The 24,842-nt window shown below is 43.1% G+C and overlaps 1 protein-coding gene across 5 annotated transcripts in view; it reads right to left on the bottom strand.

The window, feature by feature from the left end:
• Positions 1–24,842, bottom strand: part of scml2 (Scm polycomb group protein like 2) — a 204,282-nt gene that overhangs the window by 169,506 nt on the left and 9,934 nt on the right. The window lies entirely within an intron of this gene.

Below are 24,842 nucleotides of genomic sequence, written 5' to 3'. Positions count from 1 at the left end.
TGCATGACAGGAGACATAGTTAATAACTGAGGGTCAACAAAAAGCTGCTTGGAGATACTGACTGATAAAATGGTGGAATGGGCAAAAAGAGGCAAATGGGGAAATTGCAGGTGGTTCATTTTGTTCAAAATAATATTATACTTTTGACAGAGGAAGGCTGCATAACATAGAAGAGGGGATTTGGGGGTTTCAATGCATCAGCTATGACTCAGTGAGAGCACTCCACCCTCTGAGTTAAAAGGTCGTGCGTTCAAGTCCCACTCTAGAAACTTGTGATAAAAATCTAGGCTGACATTCCAGTGCACTACTGAAGGAGTCCTGGACTGTCAGAGGTGCTGTCTTTCAGTTGAGACTTTAAACAAAGGCTCCGCCCGCGCTCTCAGATGCATGTATCAGATCCCATGGCACTGATTCAAAGAACAGCAGTAGGATTACTTCCAGTATTCTGGCCAATATTTATCCCTCAACACCAAAAATGGATTATCTGGTCATCACATTGCTGTTTGCAGGAGCTTGTTGTGTGCAAATTAGCTGCCACGTTTTCTACGTTACAACAGTGACTACACTTTATAAGTATTTCATTGGCTAGAAAGTGCTTTGGGACATCTTGGGTTCTTCATATCAATGCAAGACTCTTAGTTTTCAATGCACAAGACATTGAAAGCAGTATCTTAAGTAGATAAGGCCATAAAAATATTAATGGAAAATTAGGTTTTATGGCAAGAGATATACAACAAGTAGTCAATATGCAAATATAAAACTGCGTAAAATCTGAGTAAGATTACAGTTGCACTGCAATAGTTTTGCACACCTTACTATAGAAAATATTTTGAAGCAATAGCGTACAGTGCAGATTCCCTCGAACCCTTGTTAAATTCCAGAAAGCTTGTTCTGGAAGGATAATGCTGGAGTCTATCTTTACTCAGTTTCACAATTATTGTACTGAGTAGAAGGATTACAAATATGTAGCTCCTCACTCAAAAACCTCTACCAGTCTCACTAAGTGTCTGCTTATAAGTACTCAAGTAAGACCCCAATTAACACTCTCCACCTGCATATAATTAAGCAATTGACACAATTAACAGATTCCTTTCCTTCTTTTACAATAAAACTTAGATTAACATGCTCAAACAACATTTCAAAATAAATTAAGTACAAAGTATAATATTGCGCGACGCGCCGCCTCTAGCACCCCAAACAATTTCTTTGTACTAGCATTTCTTTTTGTGAAACAATCGGATAGCTGATGACTTGCATCTACCCATTGAAGTCTGGAGATTTCCTTTCTCTCCAGCATTTGTTTCAATCCTGAAAAGTCAATACGTAGTCTTTTCTCACTCATACTTTTTGTCGAGTGTACATTGTCCCACAAAGAATGATTATCCACATAACATTCAATCGGTATCCTATCTTCAGAATTTCACCCAAAATATTTGACAATTAGAACTCCATATCCGCTGCCTCCACAAAACCCACTGTTTCCGCAGTTAAAGTGCTTTTAACAACCCGTTTTATTTTCTTAGCCTCCCAAGCTAAAGGACAAACATTTCCCACTTTCACCCATCAGAAATATGACAAATACATGGCCTCATGAGCTGAAAAGATTTTCAGGATTACTTTTCCAGCTGTGGGAGAGTCCACTCAGTATCAACCAGTTGCTCTTCAAAATTCCTCACAACTGGCCTCCCTTTAGCCTTCTAAGTCCCATCGGGAAGGACTTTTTCAGTATAAATCCATCTATGTGACAAGGCTGGCTGTCCCCTATCTGATACCTCAGAATAAACTCCAAACTCTCTCCAACTCTCTAATTCCTTATGTTTTGCTTCCCTTATTAGTTTATCCTCAAGTTTATTGGCAGCTACTAAAACGTCCTGGTCATGAGGACTTCTGTTTCTAGTTCTATTCAGGCACTGCTCTCTCGCCTTCATTTCATTGTGGAATCTGTTCAAACTACGGCCTCTATTAGCACATTGATGTCTTTTAGGACAACAGATATAACATCCCCCTCACATACTTCCTCCAGTATGTGATCGCTTCCTTACGCAAGAGACACTTCCAGACCCACTATTAGGACTTGCACTGTGCTTTCTCACTCTCCACTCTTTCATCCCATTCTGCCAGTCCATGGACCATGCTTCTTGGCCATCATCTTGAACATTCAACCAATATTTAAACTTGCAAGTAGATTTTCATCTGCATCCCTCCATTTATTAGATCCCTCTGGAATATATGTCACTCGAAGAGAGATTGAGCAGTTTAGACCTTTACTCTCTCAAGTTTAGAAGAATGAGAGGAGATCTCATTGAGGTATACAAGATGATTAATGGGATTGACAAAGTAGACGTAGAGAGAATGTTTCCTCTGGTGGGGCAATCTAGCACAAGAGGTCATAGTTTTAGGGTAAGGGGTAGCAGATTTAAAACAGAGATGAGAAGTTACTTCTCTCTAAGGGTCATGAGTCTGTGGAATTCACTACCCCAGAGTGCAGTGGATGACAGGACATTGAGTAATTTTGAGATAGACAGATTTTTAATTAGCAATGGGTTGAAGGGTTATGGAGAACGAACAGGAAAGTGGAGTTGAGGCAGAGAGGAGATCAGCCATGATCGTATTGAATAGCTGACCAGGCTCAAGGGGCTGAATTGCCTATTCCTGCTCTTAGTTCTTATGTTAAGTACCTACTCAGAGCAATTGTCCTTTGGATGCTTTCTTTGAGCGTCATGATCGCTCACATTACGATCCAACCCTTGATCTAACTTATTCTGTTCCTCAGGGCCTTCATCACAAAAAACACAAGTATTTGAGGTACAAGGTGCATCGTTTCCCTCTATCAACTGTTTGATTGGGGGTGCTTACAAAATCTCAATCATGAGAATGAACCTTAACAGTTTGATTTCCATGTTTGATAATCACTATCTTACCATCACGACCTATTAGTTTACCAGGGCCCTTCCATTATCCATGATCCTCTCTTTTATAAGACATCAAATCTCCTGAATTAAATTCCCCTCGGGTGGCCTAATATGATGCCTCAGAACTCTCCAAATTTCCTCAGAGACCTCAGCTTTGATGAAAACCCGTTTCCCTGCATGTAAAGCATTCAAATGTCCAGAAAAAATGGAACTAACTGTAGTACCTTCTAGAACAGGAAGCAGAACAGAAGGCAATTTGAGATTCCGCCCATAGACCAATTGATAGGGACGATATCCTCCAACCATCCGAAGCAAATCCTTTGCATGAACTGCCCAAGCCGGGGCAGTTGTCAAGCTGTAGTTTGGCTGGTCAGCTAAGATTTTATGCAGCATTTCATCAATCACTATGTGATTCCTTTCATAGAGCCCCCTGCTGAAAGAACTTTCAGCTGTAGTATCACACGTCTCTGAACCAGTCATTGATAATGGCGCGAAATGTCCCAGTCAGAAACTTAGCTGGTGTCCCAAGTCCAGTCCCTATCCATTTCTCCATAATTTTATCTAAAATCACCATTTTGTCCTCGCTATTTATTATTGTAGAAAAACTAAATCTAGTTGCTAGGTCTGTAAAATGTAGAATGAAAATATTCTTGTCTTTGTCCCACACCTTTAAATCCATGACAACTACCTTGTTCAAGTGACATGCCAATGGAAGGCTTACAACAGGACGTGATGGCACCTTCCGATACCTTTTTTCTAAAAAAAAAGAGATTTCATACTTTTCACTAATCTCTATTATTCTCATATATTCATCAATCACACCTACATCCTTTAGCAGGGTTTTTAACCTCTGACAAGAAGGGTGAGCAAATTGTCTGTGTAACTTTAAGACAACTGGCTTTTTATCTCTCGAATTCTTAACACTTGATGCCATTAATACTTCTCTAACACTTTGACTAGAAGCATCAGGTTTTGTCAAGCAGATACAATAATGCCTTGACTAGGCAAACTGCAAATCCACTGACTCCCCAAAAACAATTGCCTTATCATGTTCCATATCAAGTTTCACCTGTGCCTTTTTCATGGAAGGCTTACTCAACAGTAAAGGGATCTCACTAGAGACTACATCAGTATTGATAAAATGGCTTACTCCAGCTATTTTACATGGAATTACTACTCTCTGCAGTGACTTCAATAAGTTGTCACCAAACCTAAAGCTGGTAGTGCTTTCATACTTCTTAACCTTGTGTCGATCCTCACTACTGAGTGAATCCAGATAACATTGTAACCAATCAGTTCCACATACTGTCGACGTGCAAGCACTATCTAATACAGCAGCTGAAAGAATCCACAACTAACACATCACAGGGCTACAACTCCTTATGACTAGTTCTATTTGTTCAGATTCATCAGTACCTTCCTCGCCTGCCTCAGAATTTTCTGTCCTGTTATTTCAAGAACTCTGCATCTTCACTTTGGGCAGTTCATTGCGTAATGATACTTTGAGTCACATCTGAAGCACCTATTAATTGTTCCTTGGGCATTCCTTGGATTCCTTCGCCTATGATTGCTGTTCCAATTCTGTCTTCCATTATAATAGTCAGACCTGCTAAAAGGTGCTTTCATCCTCATTCCTCCTGTCTTTAACTCTTCCATTGAACTTACGCCTGCGTCCAGTATCTGGACCATTTCGAAATCCAGTAAATACTGTGTTCTCCATTCTTTGTGTCACTGCAGAATGCCCTGTTTGTTCTACCAGAGCTGCAGGAAATGACTGTTTCCCCTGGAATTTCTTTCAGGCAGCAGACATCTGATCTAACAGGGAGCCTTTTTCTAAGAACCAAACCCCAGTTAGAACCCGGAGCCTGTCCATAGGCAACACCCAAGCACAATATTAATTTAAATGCTGGCACTGAACCAAGGATCTCCAAATTGAACTTCCTCATACTGTCTGATAAAGTCCACGATATATTCCTACACTGAAGAACCATCTTTTTCCAAAATCTATCAAAGTATGTCCATGCCTCGTATGCATTCAATAGGTCATCTTTCTTATAAATTTCATCCAAGAATTCTAACAGAAGATCCAACCTTTCATCAGTATCCAACTGACGAGCATCAACACCTGACTTTTGATAGGAAGTGACAACGCCAAGGCGTTTCCTCTTCGGTAGGGACGTAACCCGTGCCCACATATCCACTTGATTCTTCCACTAGTCATAAGGTTCAGACTCAGAACATCAGAGGGTAATCATACCCTGACAATTTACGCTTGCTTTCTGCCCTATGTTTCACAATAGCTGGTGAGATTTCAGTTTTCTATGCAAAATAAAATAATTCCTAGTTTCCAACCTTCAGCTTTAGGCAATCATTCTCTACTACCATGTTAAATTACTGAGTCTGAACCTTATTACTGTTGTGGAAGGATGATGCTGGAGCCTATCTTTACTCATTTTCACATTTATTGTCCCGAGTACGAGGATTGCAAACATGTAGCTCCTCACTCAAAAATGTCTACCAGTCTCATTAATGTCTGCTAATAAGTGCTCAAGAAAGATCCAAATTAACACTCTTCACAAACATATAATTAAACAATTGACACAATTAACAGAACAACTGTGCCCGTTATGAATAAGTCCAAATATAAGGCAAGAATTGAAAAATTGGGCTGTTGTCATTCAAGTGTTTAAAAATAAAACAGGATGGCAGAGATTTGAAAGAATCGACCGTTGCTAGTGTTTGAGGGATCTAAAATGAGAAGGCATTGATATGAGCAAATGCAAGAAATTTAGGGGAGAGAGAAGAAATTTTTTTTGAAAAACAGAGTTGTACTTTTGGAATGGACTAGCTGAAGCAATGGCCATAACATTTAACATTAGTTAGATAGGTGGTTTAAGAAAGGGAAATAAAGGGAAAGAGAAATAAAGGGATAGAACAAGAAGGCACAGACAAGGAATTAGGACCCCTCGTGAAGAATAAGCACCAACGTGGACTTGTTGGACCCAACAGCTTGCTTCTAAGTTATAATTTCCATGTTTTAAAAAACCTCAGGTGAGGCGGCACAGTGGCGCAGTGGTTAGCACCGCAGCCTCACAGCTCCAGCGACCCGGGTTCAATTCTGGGTACTGCCTGTGCGGAGTTTGCAAGTTCTCCCTGTGTCTGCGTGCGTTTCTTCCGGGTGCTCCGGTTTCCTCCCACTGCCAAAAGACTTGCAGGTTGATAGGTAAATTGGCCATTATAAATTGCCCCTACTATAGGTAGGGGAATATAGGGACAGGTGAGGATGTGGTAGGAATATGGGATTAGTGTAGGATTAGTATAAATGGGTGGTTAATGGTCGGCACAGACTCGGTAGGCTGAAGGGCCTGTTTCAGTGCTGTATCTCCAAATCAAAATCAATAAATCAATAGGTAAACCCTTCAGTGAATCCAAACAGCATCCAATTTCAGCACCATAGTTGTTCTCCTGGTTGCCTAGACACTGGTTTTGAAATTCTTGACTGTGCTTTCATAAGATAAACACACTAAATGCTTCAAAGAAAACAAAGTTGATTCCTAGGTCAGACCAGGAATGCAGCTTTGATGGTGTGGAAAGACAGTGGAGCAGCAGTGATGAATGGGGAGGACCAACCTGGGACGAGGGATAGAAATAAGAGGAAAAAATGTCTCTCCTGCTCTCTGTCCTAATGCACTTATACTTAATCTCATATCTGTGTCCAACAGGGAAGTACCTAACCATGTCCCCTTGCCATTTAATGGCATTACCATCGCCAGGTCCCCTGCTATCAAAAAGCTGAGGGATTACATTTGCAAAAAACTCAACTGGACCAGCCACATAAATGCCGTGGCTACTAAAGTAGGTCAGAGGCTGAGAATTCTGCAGTGACTGGCTCATATTGCAACTTCCCAAAAGCCTTTCTGCCACCTACAAGGCACAAGTCAGAAGTGTGATTGAATACTTTCCAGTTGCCTAGATGAGTGTATTTACAACACTAAAGAGGCACGATACCACGCAGGATAAAGAAATTCATTTGATCAGCACCCTGTCCACGAGCTTAAACGTTCACTTCCTCCAACACCTGCGTAACATGACTACAATGTTTTACTATCCATATGAAGTACAGTCGTGTTGCGAAGACTTGCCAAACTATTAGCTCCAAGTTCCTTTCCCTCCTGATTTGGACATACATTACCACTCCTTCAGTCACTGGAACATAATCTTAGAACTACCTACGTAACAGCATTGTTGAAGTAACCTCACCACATGGTTTTAAGTGGTTCAAGAAAACCTTTTCACAGGCAACTAGGGGTGGGCAATTACTGCCAGCCATGCCCACATCCTGAATAATAATCAGGTCGGTTGCATGCTGGACAATATCATGGAGTTTAGACATGAAGGGGACTTGGAGGTAATTAAGTTACATTTACTGAAAGTGGGTTATGTAGAAGACGTATGTAAAATATAAAGCAATAATTATAAAGCAAACATTGCCCCGCTCCAGCTACATCTCAAAGACTACATTCAGCATAATGAAACCCAGCATGAAAAACATTCCACTTCTAAATTCCCCTGCCAAACACATTTCAGATTACTTCAAATAAAAAAATTGTCTGCATTTAACTCAATAATCCACTATGATCTAGAAAGATCATGGATGAAAAAGCAAAGGTACTAAAACAAGAAAACAATTTGTATTTATATAGTTCCTTAAAATAGACAGCTCCTTACAGGAGAAAGGGATGCCAAGCAGGACAAAAAAAATTAACAAATGAGCAAAATCATTGCTTAAAAAAAGTTTTGAGACAAGAAATAGCAAGGTAGAGGCAATATGGGAGGCAGTTCTGGAAAGGAGGGTGATTGAAGGTTCTGCACTGATAGTTACAGAGGGTGGGACTGGAGTTGCATGGTTAAGTATGAGGGCCGATAATTAGTGGACCAGAGGACACAGGCTGGAAGAGACTGCAGAGATAGACGAGTGTCATTTTTAAATGAGGAATGGGAACTTTAATTTATGCCATGGAGAAAAGAGTGATAATGGAGGTATGCAAGAACAGGCAAGTGAAACATAGCATGAGACAGAAGATGGCCAGCAGAGGTTTTAATGAGTTGGACCCTGTAGCTGGTTGACCTCGAGAAGGCGGGGGCGGGAGTCGGGCGCGAGAAGGCCGGGACGCGCAAGAGAGAAGGCCGGGACGCGCAAGAGAGAGTGTGGGGGGAGAGAGAGAGAGGGAGAGAGAGAGAGAGGGGGAGAGAGTGTGTGTGTGTGTGTGTGTTGGATGAAGCTGAAAAAAAGGGGCATATGACAGATGTCAGGTCAATAATACAATTGAGAACAGGAATATTGAAGGTTCAGAGAGGAAGTGAAAAAATAAACAAGAGAAGTAAACAGAGAGTACAAGAGACTGATAGCAAAGCTAAATGGGAATCCAAAAGGCTTCTGTAGGCATATAAATAGTAAAAGGGTGGTGATAGGTAAATTGCCCCTAGTGTAGGTAGGTGGTAGGGAATACGGGATTACTGTAAGGTTAGTATAAATGGGTGGTTCTTGGTCAACACAGACTTGGTGGGCCGAAGGGCCTGTTTCAGTACTGTATCTCGAAATAAAAAAAATAAAAATTCCAGCATTTGCCCTATGACAGAGGTTAGCCTAACTGGCTTATAGTTTCCTGCTTTCTGTATCCCTCCTTTCTTGAATAGAGACGTTACATTAGCTATTTTCCAATCCACTAGGACCTTTCCAGAATCTAGGGAATTTTGGAATATCACAACGAATGCATTTATCATCTCTGCAGCCACTTTCTTTAAGACCCGAGATTGCAGGCCATCAGGTCCTGGGGACATAGCCTTTAGCTCTACGAGTTTTCCAAGTAACTCCTCCCTGGTGATTGTGATTGTTTTAAGTGGTGCCCTCCCTTTTACCTCGTTTTTCAAGTATCTTTGGGATTTTCTTTGTGTCTTCTAGAGTGAAGATCGACACAAAATATCTGCTCAGTGCTTCTGCCATTTCCTTGTTATCCGCAATTAATTCCCCAGACACACTCTAGAGGACCAACACTCACTTGAGTTATTCTTTTTAAAAAGAAATACTTGTAGAAACTCTTACCATCAGTTTTTATATTTCTAGCTAGCTTTCTCAGACTCTAATTTCTCCTGTTTTTTTTTTACAAGTCATTCTTTGCTGATTTTTAAAATCTTTCCAATCTTATAATCTACCACTAACCTTCGCAGAATTGTCACTTTTTCTTTCAATTTGATACTATAATTTCCTTCCATCAGCAAGTAGAGCATGTATGGTGTGGCCTTCTTTTCCAAGTCTTTTTGTAAGGCCTCTAAGTAGGGTAGACAATTACTAGCTCTGTAACCCGTTCCAGCAATTCGATTTCAGCAAGTCGCATTCTTGAGCTTTGTCTCAGCATCTTGCAACAACTGGTCAATGGATTCATCTTGCCTTTGCTGGTAGTTCATAAGCTCAAGCCTACGTACCTTGAGTGGTTGCTCCAGGAATGTCCATAGCATGATCGGATCCTTCTGATCCTCAATTGACAATCCTGATGTATTGATCCGTTGCAGGCCCTCATTACCCTGTGCAATCTTGATTTTGATAGCTTGTTTCTCTGCTTTGCTCACTTCACGATCCAGGAAACACAGTTCCATTCGCTGTCAAAACATTTTAAATTCAGACGCTATGTCCAGCACCTTCCAATCTATAACTGGATATCTGAAAGCCACTGTCTTAAATTACCCTGCTTTTTTTTTTTTAAATACAGGTTTTCTTTTTCACAGGCACACTTTTTTCTTGTTTAGACAGATGTGTTTTCTGCAGGCCTGCCCCTTTAAGAGTGAGAGACCACAGCTGCTTTGTTTCCACAGCTTGTTTTTTTTTTACAAAAACTGAGACAGCTTTGTTCTTTGCAGCCAGTTGTACATTCAAGCACTGGCAGCTGCCACAACCAGCCTTTCTCACTGTGCTGTGACCTCGAGTGGCACTTTTGAGTTTGTCCCCTTTCTTTTTGGCTTAGGCCCCACCCACAAAGCAAAAAATGGGAAAACTGAAACAGTAATGGCTTCAGCTACTGCTTTTCAAATTTTTTGACCCAATGCCAGACCAGCTGAAAGCTCCGTTCCCCTGGAAAATTGCCTGCTGTACTCAGTGTTTCAACATTTCCACTGGTCCTATCTGTGGTCCTAGCTCTCTGCACTGTTATGGGGTTTGCTGCCAGCTGCTCTCCAGGATCTTCATCCACTCCAGGTAGGCAATCGGCTGTGCCTTGCTCTCTTTGTGTGTTCTTCAGAAAAAAATCAAATATCACCACGCTGTATGATTTGGTGGTCTTCAGACAGAAAAATCCCAAACGTTGTCACCATGTAATATTACTTGTTCCTTTGGTGTGTGAACTATTAAGATTCACAAGACAAAGAATATCCAAAGAAAACTTGGGTTATTATAACTTAACTAGAACATATACATTATGTATTTGATTTTATATATATATATATTTACACACACACAGTTACTGCAGGAGCCACATCTAAACACATCTCACTGTTAGGATACACCCACAACTCCCTGGTCATGTGATACACATCACCTCCTCTGGTAACCTTCACTTACAGCTTAAGGTAGTCCAAGCCTAAGGTCATCCCACAACAGTAATCAAGCCCAGACCATGGCTACCGATGAAGTTCCAAGAATTACCTCAAGTCTAGAGTCAGGTGAACCTCAACCTTTTACCAAGCTGATAGAAACAAAGGATTTGAAGAAATACTCAAATATTTTATCTGGTGAATATTCCTCTTCAAATCTAGTAATCAATGCAGAATTTCTAACTGTTTAAGAACAAATATTTCTTAAAATTTAATATTTTCAACCAATTATACTTTATTGCAAACAAATTACAATCATCAATCCCCACATGGATAACTCGCAAACCTGACCACCAGCTTCCTCCTGCTGGATAATTAATGCAAATAATGTTGTCCAAAATACTCACTTTCTTATGCTTAAATAAGGCGTTCCACAATATATTTCTTAAACTACATTGGACACACACCAGATATTCAAGTTTTAACTTCATATCCGATCTCATGAATTTACTGACATACTTGTCCATTAGTTACATCAATTTCAAATGTATGTTTGACAGCTTGTCTCACAAAGGCCATAAACATGTTTAGCATATATAACTCAACAGCCAATCAAACCTGAAGAAAAGATTACCCTAGATAAAATCCATTAATAGCATGGTATTCCTTTACTATCCTTCAGTTCCAGTGCGATGTTGGCAAGCAGCCCATTATTTAAATGAGATACATAAATGAAAATCAAGATTCGTACAGGATGACTCATCCAGCTGATTACGACATTTAAACAGATAACTTGTTTATATAGGGCCAGAAATTGCTAGAATGGCAAATCTCAGTGAGCAAAACAAATTGAACTTTTTATTATAATTGCATTGCAAAATGCTGGTAATGCGAATTTATAGTAGCGCATTGATGTTAATGTCACATCTGGGACCTCATGAATGCCCATGGCCACTGTAACCAATGACAGGAAGAAAAACAGGAGTCAATGAAAGAAATGGAAATGAGGTGAATGAGAGTCAAATTAGATGCAGCAAGGAGAGAGGGATAGAGAATGAAGCAAGAAAAAAAGACAAAGGAAAGGTAATGAAGATTTAGAAGGAGAAGCATAACAGAAGGACATCGTAACCCACTTGTGTTTGGAAATTGTTATATCGGTTCTTGAGAAGTTCATGAGTGAATGGCAGGGTAGGTGGGCAAAATATACAAGCATTCTTGACCCATGTAGTATGGAACGAGTGTTCCTGTCCATCAAGATCAAAAACAGTGGAACTCCTTTCATAGGAACACAGAAATTGTTCAGCAAAAAAGATAAAGACCAAGGTATGTCCAATCTGCCTTCTGGTAATTGCATGATGTAATGTTAATGGAGCTGCTGACTATCAGAAATCAATTATTAGTCTATGACAGTTCCAGAAATTGCACGACGAAACCCCCAGTGGTAGAGCACTCGGGAACTACAGGTCCCGAGTCATCTTTTGATGTGCATCAACATGCCTCAATCTCAACTTCCAAAGTGCACAACTTATTGCATCAGTAAAATAAAAAAATCAGTTCTCATAACTGCCATCCTTAAGGTCCAAAACTGACAATTCTAGGTCAGTAACCAGTTTTGTACTTTGATCTTAAGGCAACAAAGAACTGAACTGAAAACCACCAAACCCAATTCTTAGAACATTTAACCATCAGAAAGATTCCCATCTATCAGTCAGTGCAAGCTTAAAAGTCAGAGACCAAAAATGACAAGAAAGTTCTAATCCACAGTGAGGCAATGCCCAACAGTTTAACTGTCTGTTTAACACTTTAAGCATAGACCTTACCACAGTCCATGTTACAGTAACAAAATTTAACTTGTTAAAATTATTCTGGGTTTGATCACACGTTAAGCAATAACTTACACAGTGCAATTACAGGAAGCAGGTTTACAGGCACTAGTCTTTTAGAATTCAAATGAAACAGGCACAATAACATGAATTTAACAGACATGCACACTTAGCAAAATCAATGAAATGTGAAAAGAGTTACAGAACTACAATAGCAAAAGAAAAAAACTTGATAGTGAAAATTGTTAGGTCAGCTTTTCAAAACATGCTTTGCCTCATCAAGCAAGTTCAAACATACTTCTTTGTAAAACCTTCAACCAGTATAATCCTCTCGATCATACTAAGTTACCATTTTAAATTGTCCCCATTTCTGGGTCAGAGAGGTTGACTAACATTGCATTAACAAGTATCATGTTGTTAAAAAGGTACTTATGTTGCTAAGTACCAATTTTAACTTTCTGTGCCAGGTTTAATGGACAATTACATCTACCAAGTTCTTAAAACAACAGGGAAGCAAGATCTGGAGACTCGCAACTCACAGTGTACGTCTTAATTGCTTGATGTTTCTGGCTGATTTGCACATTATTCATGTCCAACATTAACATACCATTACTTTTCCAGCAAAATTCCCAGTGCTAATTTATCATACATTCGTCTGCTGGTTCAAATCTTTTCCAAAGTTTTCCTTAGCAGACTTACAAGTGATATTTTAAAACTGGTACAGTTAAAGGAGTAATCCTGGCCACCCCACCACCAACACCCACCCAACCTCCACCCCCCCCGCCCACCCCCATGCCAAAGATCAACTCTGATAATTAATTTTTGAGCAGTGAGACAGTTGTTGAAGAGCAGTTCTTCAACATAACATTTGAGATTAAAAACTAGCACATCTATTGGCATTAAAACGTACAAGCATAACAGCTTTCTAACTGCAGATGTCCAAACTTTTGTGCAACCACAGCTCAACAGGGATTTCATAGTATTGGTCACATACCTCCTGCAGGAAAAGAACTTTCATTTATATAGCACTTTTAACATAGTACAATATTCCAAGGCACTTCACAGGAGAGTAATCACAGAAAAAAATTACACCAAGCCAAAGGAGTCGTCAATAGAATAAAAGGCTTGGTCAAAAATGTACATTTTAAGGACCAGTAAAGAAGAGAGGGGGAGAGAGGCAGAGGGGTTTAGGGAGGGCATCAGCCTTGGCTCAGTGTGTCACACTCTAGCCTGAGTCAGGTTACGACACAAAGCGAGAATGACACTTCAGTACAGCACAAAGAGTGCTGCATTGTTGGAGGCGTTGTCTTTTGGATGCGATGTTAAACCAATGCCCCATCTGCTCTCTCACGTGGACATAAAAGATTCTAAAGCAATATTTCAAAGAATAGGGCGGCACAGTGGTTAGCACCGCAGCCTTACAGCTCCAAGGACCTGGGTTCGATTCTGGGTACTGCCTGCACGGAGTTTGCAAGTTCTCTCTGTGACCGCGTGGTGCTCGGGTTTCCTCCCACAGCCAAAGACTTGCAGGTGATAGGTAAATTGGCCGTTGTAAATTGCCCCTATAGGTAGGTGGTAGGGAATATGGGATTACTGTAGGGTTGGCATGTTCGGCTTCCAGTCGGCGGGGGAATTGGTCGGTGGAAGCTGTGGGATCAGGTAGGCTGGTGTCGGAAGGTTGGTGATTGGGGGGGTGGTGGGTGAAGGAAGAGGGTCAATAAGGCTAGCCGATCCTGGGGTCTGGGGAGTGGGGTGGAATCGGATGCCTGTGAGGCGGGGGGAGGTCTGAGGCCTTAGGGGTGTGGACTGGGGAGGATAGGGGTGGGGTGGGGTTTCCCCCCCCCCCGATTGTGGGGATTGCTCAGGCACACATGCTGGATCCAGCAGGTAGGTGTAAGTCTCTCACCTGGATCCACTGAGCCACTCTTCTGGATGTAGCTGCAGGGTTCCCCAAGACTTCTTGCAGCCTCCTTTATTCTATCAGAACACATGCAAAGGCCTGGATTACCTTGATCCGCCAGAAGGGGTGAGGGGTGGATAGAGTCGGAAAGGCCTGGAACCCCGAATTGCCATGCACGATGTGCGGTTTAAACTCCTTGGAGCATGTTGGTCAACCAGCCACCTTCCTGTCTCAGTTACAGCCAGAAGGTGGGCAGGCTGGATGTGGGTTTGGGCCGCGAATCTGGTTTTTAAGACTTTAGCCCGCCCTGCCCCAAATGCATCAATTTATGGGATGTGGGGGGGGGGGGGGGGGGGTAAAATTCCCCCCTACAGAGCTTAGTGAAAACATATAAACTTTACCTCAATTTTTTTAGGAAATTTGCCTTCTAGCTTTTCTTGAAATTACTTTGTCAGACAGACAAACTGATGTGATCGCACACTAATGAGAAAAATCTTTCAGTTGAACTGGCAAAATGAATACTGGGAAATTGCGCAAACTGCACTCATTCAGACTCGTGATTCATCATTGAAAAAGTTAGTTCTGAGCAAAAATATCAAGCTCAAGCTTTTGAGGGGCCCAGGCTCTCAAGTAAAAATACTAATGAAGGTACTCATTAAAAAAAAAATCGTTCTTGGGATGTAAATGCCAAGGCCAGCATTTATGGCTCGTCCCTAATTTGCCCTTGAGAAAGTGGTGTTTTTTTTAACGACTGCAGGCTATGTGATGTAGGTACATCCATAATGCCTTTTTCTGTAGCAGTTTGCTACGCCATTTGAGAGGGCAGTTAAGAGTATATAATATATATAATTTTTTATTTGTTTTGTGGGATGTGGGTATCGCGGGCAAGGCAGTATTTGTTGCCTATCCCTAATTGCCCTTGAGAAGGTTGAGGTGAGCTGCCTTCTTGAACTGCTGCAGTCCATCTGGTGCAGGTACACCCACAGTGCTGTTAAGGAGGGAGTTCCAGGATTTTGACCCAGTGACAGTGAAGGAACGGTGATATATTTCAAAGTCAAGATGGTGTGTGGCTTCCGGGGAACTTGCAGATGGTGGTGTTCCTACATGTTTGCTGCCCTTGACCTTTTAGGTGGAAGAGGTCGCGAGTTTGGAAGGTGCTGTCAAAGGAGGTGTGGTGAGTTGCTCTGCAGTGCATCTTGTATAGTACACACTGCTGTTGTTACTGTGCGTCTTTGGTGGACGGAGTGAATGTTGAAGGTGGTGGATGAGGTACCTGTCAAGCAGGCTACTTTGTATTGGTATTTTGATCTGGTATACCGCATGTGCCATTTTGCTCACAACAACAACTTGCATTTAATTGGTACATTTACTGAAGTAAAACATCCCAAGGCACTTCATAGGAACATTAACAAAATTTGACACCGAGCCACATGAAATATCTGGGCAGATGACCAAAGCATTGGTCAAAGAGGTTGGTTTTAGGGAGTGTTTTGAAGTTGGAGAGAGAATTAGCGAGGCAATTCCAGTGCATAGGGCCTCAACAGTTGAAGGCATGGCAGCTAATGAAGGAGAATTTAAAATCAGGCATGTGCAAGAGGCCAAAATTGGAGGAGCACAGGTAGCTCGGAGGGTTGTAGGGCTGGAGGATATTACAGAAGTAGAGGGGAGGGAGGGGTGAGGCCATGGAGATATTTGAAAACAAGGATGAGAATTTTAAAATCGAGGCAATACTCAGCCACGGCATGCGGTAAGTCCATTGAAGTGAAGAAGGAGCTGCGGGACCCGAGAGAAGTCCTGTGAAAAGGTGCCCCGAACACCCAAAACATCCACGAACGGCCCCCCCGGCCGCAACTTCAAAGCGCCCGCGGGAGATGGCTCGGAGAGCATCTGCAGCGCACTGTCGGCAATGCTGCATGCCTTTATTTAAACCACTGCAAAAAAAAAAACCCTTAGCAAATGTAATCACCTCTAAGTCTGCCAAATGATGCTTCACCTCCCTAAGGACGTAGATGAGCTTTCCGGACGTCGATGGTGGGCACTGAGGAAATGGCTTATTACCTGCACCAGATTCCACCCCCCCTCCCCCCCCCTTTACCCCCCTTCCACCCCCCCCCACCCCCGTCCCCTTCCCTGCTCCACCCTCTCAGCTCACCCCCTCACAACCCCGTCCCAGCCTGCCCCCCCCGCACCATCTTCACCCCGCACCCCCTTCCCCTGCACCCCCCCCACCCCCTCCCTCTACCCCTCCCCCTTGCATCCCCTCCTCCCACCGGCACCATCCTACACCTGTGTAGGGGCCCCAACAACCCCACTGCCTTGTGGGCGTCTCGGGAGAGACCAAGGCTAAGGGAGTAAACCCTAACAGAAAATCCGGAGCGGAACCCCGTAGGCGGTCATGTGTCACCTTTGGCATGTTTCCGGCAGTTCCTGCAGCCATACTGGTGCCAAACGTCGTGTCCTGCACTCCTTTGGACCCCACCAGAAAGGCCGAGAGGGGGGTTTTGACGACTGGGCAACTCTCAACCTCCATAAATTTGCCCAGGCATGCGCCATGGAGAGGTCACTCCATAGTTGCCTCACAGCGACTGAAACAACACGGAAGGCAGCAGTTACGGGTTAACAGCCCCAACAAACAAATTTCTCTGCAGCACCTGTGGAAGAGCCTGTCACTCCAGAATTGGCCTTTATAGCCACTCCAGGCGCTGCTTCACAAACCACTGACCACCTCCAGGCGCGTATCCATTGTCTCTCGAGATAAGGAGGCCCAAAAGAAAGTATAAATGGGTGGTTGTTGGTCGGCACAGACTCGGTGGGCCGAAGGGCCTGTTTCAGTGCTGTATCTCTAAATAAATAAATAGCTGGGATTTCTCTCAATATTTATCCCTCCACCAACATCACAACAGATTTTCTGGTTATTATCACATGGCTGTGTTTGTAACCCTTTGTCAAAATTAGCCGCTGCCTTAGAAGTGACTAGAATATAAATGTACTTCATTGACTGTAAAACAGATGTCTGGAGGTTATGAAAGACATTATATAACTGCAAATATTTCTTTAACAGCTGACGACACAGCAGCCAACGGTGGAATGAAGTAGGGGATGAACAAAGGGCTCAACTTCGAGCAATGCCGAGTTCTTGGAGAGTTGCCAGGCTGGAGAAGGTTACAGAGATAAAGAGGGATGAGGCCTTGGAGGAATATGAACATGAGGATGTGAATTTTAAAATGGAAGTATTAGAGTACCATGAGAGAATGTAGGTCAGCGTGCAAAGGGGTGATGGCTATACAAGCGATGTTATGATACAAGCAGCAGAGTTTCAGATAATCTCCTGCTTATGAAGAGTGATCAAATCAGGAGGTAACAAAAGCATGGAGTACATAATCTACAGCCACATTTCTGTAGTACTGAAGAAATGCTGAATTATCAGAGGTGTTATCTTTCAGGTATCTGCTGTGGCTCAGTTGGTAGCACTCTCAACTGAGTCAGAAGGTTGTGGGTTCAAGTTCCACTTCAGAACACAAAAATCAGTACTGCACTGGAGTTTCAGCCTTGAGGGAAGGCTCTACTGAAATATTAAACTGAGGTCCTGTCTGCCTTCTCAGGTGCATGTAAAAGATCCCATGGCACTATTACAATTAAGAGCAGGGGAGCTATCCCCAGTGCCCTGGCCAATATCTATCCCTCAATCCTCATCACAAAATAGATTATCTAGTCATTATCACATTGCTGTTTGTAGGTGCTTACTGTGTGCAAATTGGTTGCTGTATTTTCTATATTAGTGATTGCATTTCAAAAGTACTTCATTGACTGTAAAGTGCTTGGAGACATTCAGTGATTCCAAAAGGTGCTATGGAAATGCATGTCTTGATTTTTCAGCAAGATTTTAAATCAAAGCCCCATCTGCCTGAAAGCAAGTGTAAAAGATCCCCTGCCACTATTCTAAAAGCAGTGTTTTCACAGTGCCCTCGCCAACATTTCTCGCTGAACCAGCATGACCAAAAACATATCAAGTGGTCATTTGCCTAGTTTACTGTGTGTGTGATCACCCTCTCTTCCTTTAGAACTCACCTTAAAGCCCATAGCTTTTAACCAAGCTTTCTGCCACTACTTCCAATATCTCCCCTTTTGGCTCAACACCTATTTTCTTTTTGATTATGCCTCTGTGAAACACCTTGGGATGCTTTCCTAAGTTTTTAATTTACAAAGTTTGTCCACAGTATTTTAAGTTGAAATTTATCAAACCAGTATACATATTTTACAATCACTATTTTACAATACAGTGCGACATTTCAATTTCTGGAGAAATTTGTTGGATATCTTCATTTGAATAGACCAATATGTGATCATTCTTTGCAAAATACCTTTATTACATAGTAAAACAATCTTCATAGGACAAAGGACTGTTGCACAAATGTAGCAGAACATTGTTTCACCAACTAAAATTCACTATTACTATATGAAAAAGCAAAGTCTCCTTCCAGCTCAGGAAGTCATGCACGATAACTTCCAATAAAGCAAACAATAATTCATTTGTTCAAGCACATTAAAATGTTGATCTGAGGAGGGAGATCTGACAGTGAGATGAGCCAGAGCTGTTTTTTTTAATGACTTAAGCACCCGTGTATATTTCAGCTCAGGTGATAAGATTCCTTTCAAGAGGGTTTCTGACTGATACATTGCCTGTATCCTGCAATACAGAAGTGTCAAAAAAACCCTCTTGCTTTAAAAGCTGTTGGAGCTTTTCTCTGCATTTACCCAATGCTACATGAGAAACTGGAAGGGTCTTATCTTAACACTGGATGCAATTGCAAAAAAAGTTTCTTTCTTCACACCACTGGAGGAAAAAGATAAACGAAAGTATTAACTAAGTATGAAAACATCAATAGCACCACAGTATTCCAGTGTTAAGATAAGACCCTTCCAGTTTCTCATGTAGCATTGGGTAAATGCAGAGAAAAGCTCCAACAGCTTTTAAAGCAAGAAGTTTTTTTTGACACTTCTGTATTGCAGGATACAGGCAACACAGATTGTTTATCTATTCTCCCATTTGATGCTTAAAATTTCATTATACACAATATGAATACATACTTGCAGCAATATCAAGAACAACACAAATGGTCCAAGGGAAACTGATGTGTTTTTGGGTAATTCACAGTAGTTGATATGGGTAATTAGAAACATGTCCTGGTGCCTCATATAGATTAACAATCCTTGAAACCATAACTGAAATCCATATGTAGCAACATCAATAGCGATGCCAAGTACAAAGTTTTCCCAAAACTTGCAAATAACTATATTTATGTTAACATCCTTGGGTCAGACATATGGTGGTTTCCGAATTACATGACTATAAATAGAAGCTACCAAAGCATTCTTATACTGAAAATTGTCTCTGAATTTCAGGCCTGTTGCATTTTATGTTGCATTTGTTACTAACCATATTCAATATATGACAGTTTTTTTTCAAATCTGGTTTTGTTTGCACCTTGTAAGACCAAACATTACAGTACATGGCAAATTCCCATATCACAGCTAGATAAAGGACAAGGGACAAAAACAAGAAATGCTGGAACCACTCAGCAGGTCTGGCAAAATTGTGGAAAGAGAAGCAGAGTTAACGTTTCGGGTCAGTGACCCTTCTTCGGAACTGACAAATATTAGAAAAGTCACAGATTATAAACAAGTGAGGTGGGGGTGGGGCAAGAGATAACAAAGGAGAAGGTGCAGATTGGACCGGGCCACATAGCTGACCAAAAGTTCATGGAGAAAAGGCAAACAATATGTTAATGGTGTATTGAAAGACAAAGCATTAGGACAGATTAGGTGTGAATACACTGAATATTGAACAGCAGCAAGTGCAAACCTGAAGAAAAACAACCTGAAAAAAACAGTGGGTAAGCAAACTGAACAAACTAAGATGAAATGAAATAAATGCAAAAAAAGATTGTAAAAAATGTAAAAAGGAATGTAAAAAAAAAAGGAAGAAACAATAACTAAAAATGAAAGTAAAATGGGGGGCTGTCATGCTCTGAAATTATTGAACTCAATGTTCAGTCCGGCAGGCTGTAGTGTGCCGAATCGGTAGATGAGATGCTGTTCCTCGAGCTTGCGTTGATGTTCACTGGAACACTGCAGCAATCCCAGGATAGAGATGTGAGCATGAGAGCAGGGGGGAGTGTTGAAATGGCAAGCAACCGGAAGCTCAGGGTCCTGCTTGCGGACTGAGCGGAGATATTCCGCAAAGCGGTCACCCAGTCTGCGCTTGGTCTCCCCAATGTAGAGGAGACCACACTGTGAGCAGCGAATACAGTATACTACATTGAAAGAAGTACAAGTAAATCGCTGCTTCACCTGAAAGGAGTGTTTGGGGCCTGGGATAGTGAGAAGGAGGTCAATGGGCAGGTATTACACCTCCTGCAATTGCAGGGGAAGGTGCCGTGGGAAGGGGACGAGGTAGTGGGGGTAATGAAGGAGTGGACCAGGGTGTCGCGGAGGGAACGATCCCTTCGGAATGCTGACAGGGGAAGGGAGGGGAAGATGCGACTGGTAGTGGCATCACGTTGGAGGTGGCGAAAATGGCGGAGGATGATCCTTTGGATATGGAGGCTGGTGGGATGAAAAGTGAGGACAAGGGGAACCCTGTCACGGTTCTGGGAGGGAGGGGAAGGGGTGAGGGTAGAGGTGCGGGGAATGGGTCGGACACGGTTGAGGGCCCTGTCAACCACAGTGGGGGGAAATCCTCGGTTGAGGAAAAAGGTCATATCAAAAGCACCGTCATGGAAGGTAGCATCATCAGAGCAGATGCGTCGGAGACGGAGAAACTGGGAGAATGGAATGGAGTCCTTACAGGAGGTAGGGTGTGAAGAAGTGTAGTCGAGGTAGCTGTGGGAGTCAGTGGGCTTATAATGGATATTGGTAGACAACCTATCCCCAGAGATGGAGACGGAGAAGTCGAGGAAGGGAAGGGAAGTGTCAGAGATGGACCATGTAAAGGTGAGAGAAGGGTGGAAATTGGAAGCAAAGTTGATAAAGTTTTCTCGTTTGGGGCGGGAGCAGGAAACGGCACCGATACAGTCATCAATGTACCGGAAAAAGAGTTGGGGGAGGGGGCCTGAGTAGGACTGGAACAAAGAATGCTCGACATATCCCACAAAAAGACAGGCATAACTAGGACTCATGCGGGTACCCATAGCGACACCTTTTACTTGAAGGAAGTGCATGGAGTTGAAGGAGAAGTTGTTCAATGTGAGAACAAGTTCAGCCAGGCGGAGGAGGGTGGTGGTGGATGGGGACTGGTTGGGCCTCTGTTCCAGGAAGAAGCGGAGAGCCCTCAAACCATCCTGGTGGGGGATGGAGGTGTAGAGCGATTGGACGTCCATAGTGAAGAGGAGGCGGTTGGGACCAGGAAACTGGAAATTGTCAAAATGACGTAGGGCGTCAGAAGAGTCACGGATGTAGGTGGGAAGAGACTGGACCAGCGGAGAAAAGACAGAGTCTAGATAGGAAGAAATAAGTTCAGTGGGGCAGGAGCAGGCTGACACAATGTGTCTGCCGGGACAGTCCCGTTTGTGGATTTTGGGAAGGAGGTAGAAGCGGGCTGTCCGGGGTTGTGGGACTATGAGGTTGGAAGACGTAGAGGGAAGATCTCCAGAGGAGATGAGGTCAGTGACAGTCCTTTGGACGGTGGCTTGATGTTCGGTGGAGGGGTCATAGTCCAGAGGGAGGTAGGAAGAAGTGTCCGTGAGTTGGCGTTGAGCTTCTGCAAGGTAGAGGTCGGTACGCCATACAACAACAGCACCACCCTTGTCTGCAGGTTTGATGACCATGTCAGGGTTAGACCTGAGAGAACGGAGTGCCTCAAGTTCAGAGGGGGACAGGTTAGAGTGAGTGAGGGGGGCAGAGAAATTGAGACGACCAATGTCTCGCCGACAGTTTTCAATGAAGAAATCAAGAGCGGGTAAGAGGCCAGGGGGAGGGGTCCAGGTAGAGGGAGAATTCTCACATTGAACAACTTCTCCTTCAACTCCGCGCACTTCCTTCAAGTAAAAGGTGTCGCTATGGGTACCCGCATGGGTCCTAGTTATGCCTGTCTTTTTGTGGGATATGTCCAGCATTCTTTGTTCCAGTCCTACTCAGGCCCCCTCCCCCAACTCTTTTTCCGGTACATTGATGACTGTATCGGTGCCGTTTCCTGCTCCCGCCCCGAACTAGAAAACTTTATCAACTTTGCTTCCAATTTCCACCCTTCTCTCACCTTTACATGGTCCATCTCTGACACTTCCCTTCCTCGACTTCTCCGTCTCCATCTCTGGGGATAGGTTGTCTACCAATATCCATTATAAGCCCACTGACTCCCACAGCTACCTCGACTACACTTCTTCACACCCTACCTCCTGTAAGGACTCCATTCCATTCTCCCAGTTTCTCCGTCTCCGACGCATCTGCTCTGATGATGCTACCTTCCATGACGGTGCTTCTGATATGACCACCTTTTTCCTCAACCGAGGATTTCCCCCCACTGTGGTTGACAGGGCCCTCAACCGTGTCCGACCCATTCCCCGCACCTCTACCCTCACCCCTTCCCCTCCCTCCCAGAACCGTGACAGGGTTCCCCTTGTCCTCACTTTTCATCCTACCAGCCTCCATATCCAAAGGATCATCCTCCGCCATTTTCGCCACCTCCAGCGTGATGCCACTACCAGTCGCATCTTCCCCTCCCTTCCCCTGTCAGCATTCCGAAGGGATCGTTCCCTCCGCGACACCCTGGTCCACTCCTCCATTACCCCCACTACCTCGACCCCTTCCCACGGCACCTTCCCCTGCAATTGCAGGAGGTGTAATACCTGCCCATTGACCTCCTTCTCACTATCCCAGGCCCCAAACACTCCTTTCAGGTGAAGCAGCGATTTACTTGTACTTCTTTCAATGTAGTATAGTGTATTCGCTGCTCACAGTGTGGTCTCCTCTACATTGGGGAGACCAAGCGCAGACTGGGTGACCGCTTTGCGGAACATCTCCGCTCAGTCCGCAAGCAGGACCCTGAGCTTCCGGTTGCTTGCCATTTCAACACTCCCCCCTGCTCTCATGCTCACATCTCTGTCCTGGGATTGCTGCAGTGTTCCAGTGAACATCAACGCAAGCTCGAGGAACAGCATCTCATCTACCGATTAGGCACACTACAGCCTGCCGGACTGAACATTGAGTTCAATAATTTCAGAGCATGACAGCCCCCCATTTTACTTTCATTTTTAGTTATTGTTTCTTCCTTTTTTTTTACATTCCTTTTTACATTTTTTACAATCTTTTTTTGCATTTATTTCATTTCATCTTAGTTTGTTCAGTTTGCTTACCCACTGTTTTTTTCAGGTTGTTTTTCTTCAGGTTTGCACTTGCTGCTGTTCAATATTCAGTGTATTCACACCTAATCTGTCCTAATGCTTTGTCTTTCAATACACCATTAACATATTGTTTGCCTTTTCTCCATGAACTTTTGGTCAGCTATGTGGCCCGGTCCAATCTGCACCTTCTCCTTTGTTATCTCTTGCCCCACCCCCACCTCACTTGTTTATAATCTGTGACTTTTCTAATATTTGTCAGTTCCGAAGAAGGGTCACTGACCCGAAACGTTAACTCTGCTTCTCTTTCCACAGATGCTGCCAGACCTGCTGAGTGATTCCAGCATTTCTTGTTTTTGTTTCAGATTTCCAGCATCCGCAGTATTTTGCTTTTATTAAAGGACAAGGGAACCTGCTTGTTCATATCCCTTGGTAATTTGTAGAGTTAATCTATCAATATACGAAGAGTTCCTGAAGGGAAAAAAGCTTAATCCAGTTTTTAATTTCTATTTAAGATACAAGTCAACAGACATTGCATTAAAAGCAAGGTTCAAATAAAGGAAACATCTGCCCCAAGAAGATTCATGTCTTAAGGTAGATAAGTCCCCAGGGCCTGATGGGATCTACCCTAGAATACTGAGGGAGGCAAGGGAAGAAATTGCTGGGGCCCTTAACAGAAATCTTTGCATCTTCATTGGCTACAGGTGAGGTCCCAGAGGACTGGAGAATAGCCAATGTTGTTCCTTTGTTTAAGAAGGGTAGCAAGGATAATCCAGGAAATTATAGGTCGGTGAGCCTTACGTCAGTGGTAGGGAAACTATGAGAGAGGATTCTTCAGGACAGGATTTACTCCCATTTGGAAACAAACAAACTTATTAGCGAGAGACAGCATGGTTATGTGAAGGGGAGGTCGTGTCTTACTAATTTGATTGAGTTTTTTGAGGAAGTGACGAAGATGATTGATGAGGGAAGGGCGGTGGATGTTGTCTATATGGACTTTAGTAAAGACTTTGACAAGGTCCCGCATGGCAGACTGGTGCAAAAGGTGAAGTCACACGGGATCAGAGGTGAGCTGGCAAGATGGATACAGAACTGGCTCAGTCACAGAAGACAGAGGGTACCAGTGGATGGGTGTTTTTCTGAATGGAGGGATGTGACTAGTGGTGTTCCGCAGGGATCAGTGCTGGGACCTTTGCTGTTTGTAGTATATATAAATGATTTGGAGGAAAATGTAGCTGGTCTGATTAGTAAGTTTGCGGATGACAAAAAGGTTGGTGGAGTTGCGGAT

Source organism: Heterodontus francisci, chromosome 10, assembly GCF_036365525.1.
Source record: "Heterodontus francisci isolate sHetFra1 chromosome 10, sHetFra1.hap1, whole genome shotgun sequence".
Classification (NCBI taxonomy): Eukaryota; Metazoa; Chordata; class Chondrichthyes; order Heterodontiformes; family Heterodontidae; genus Heterodontus; species Heterodontus francisci.
Note: the sequence above shows the minus strand (reverse complement) of the source record. Positions and strands in the feature narration are given on the sequence as shown.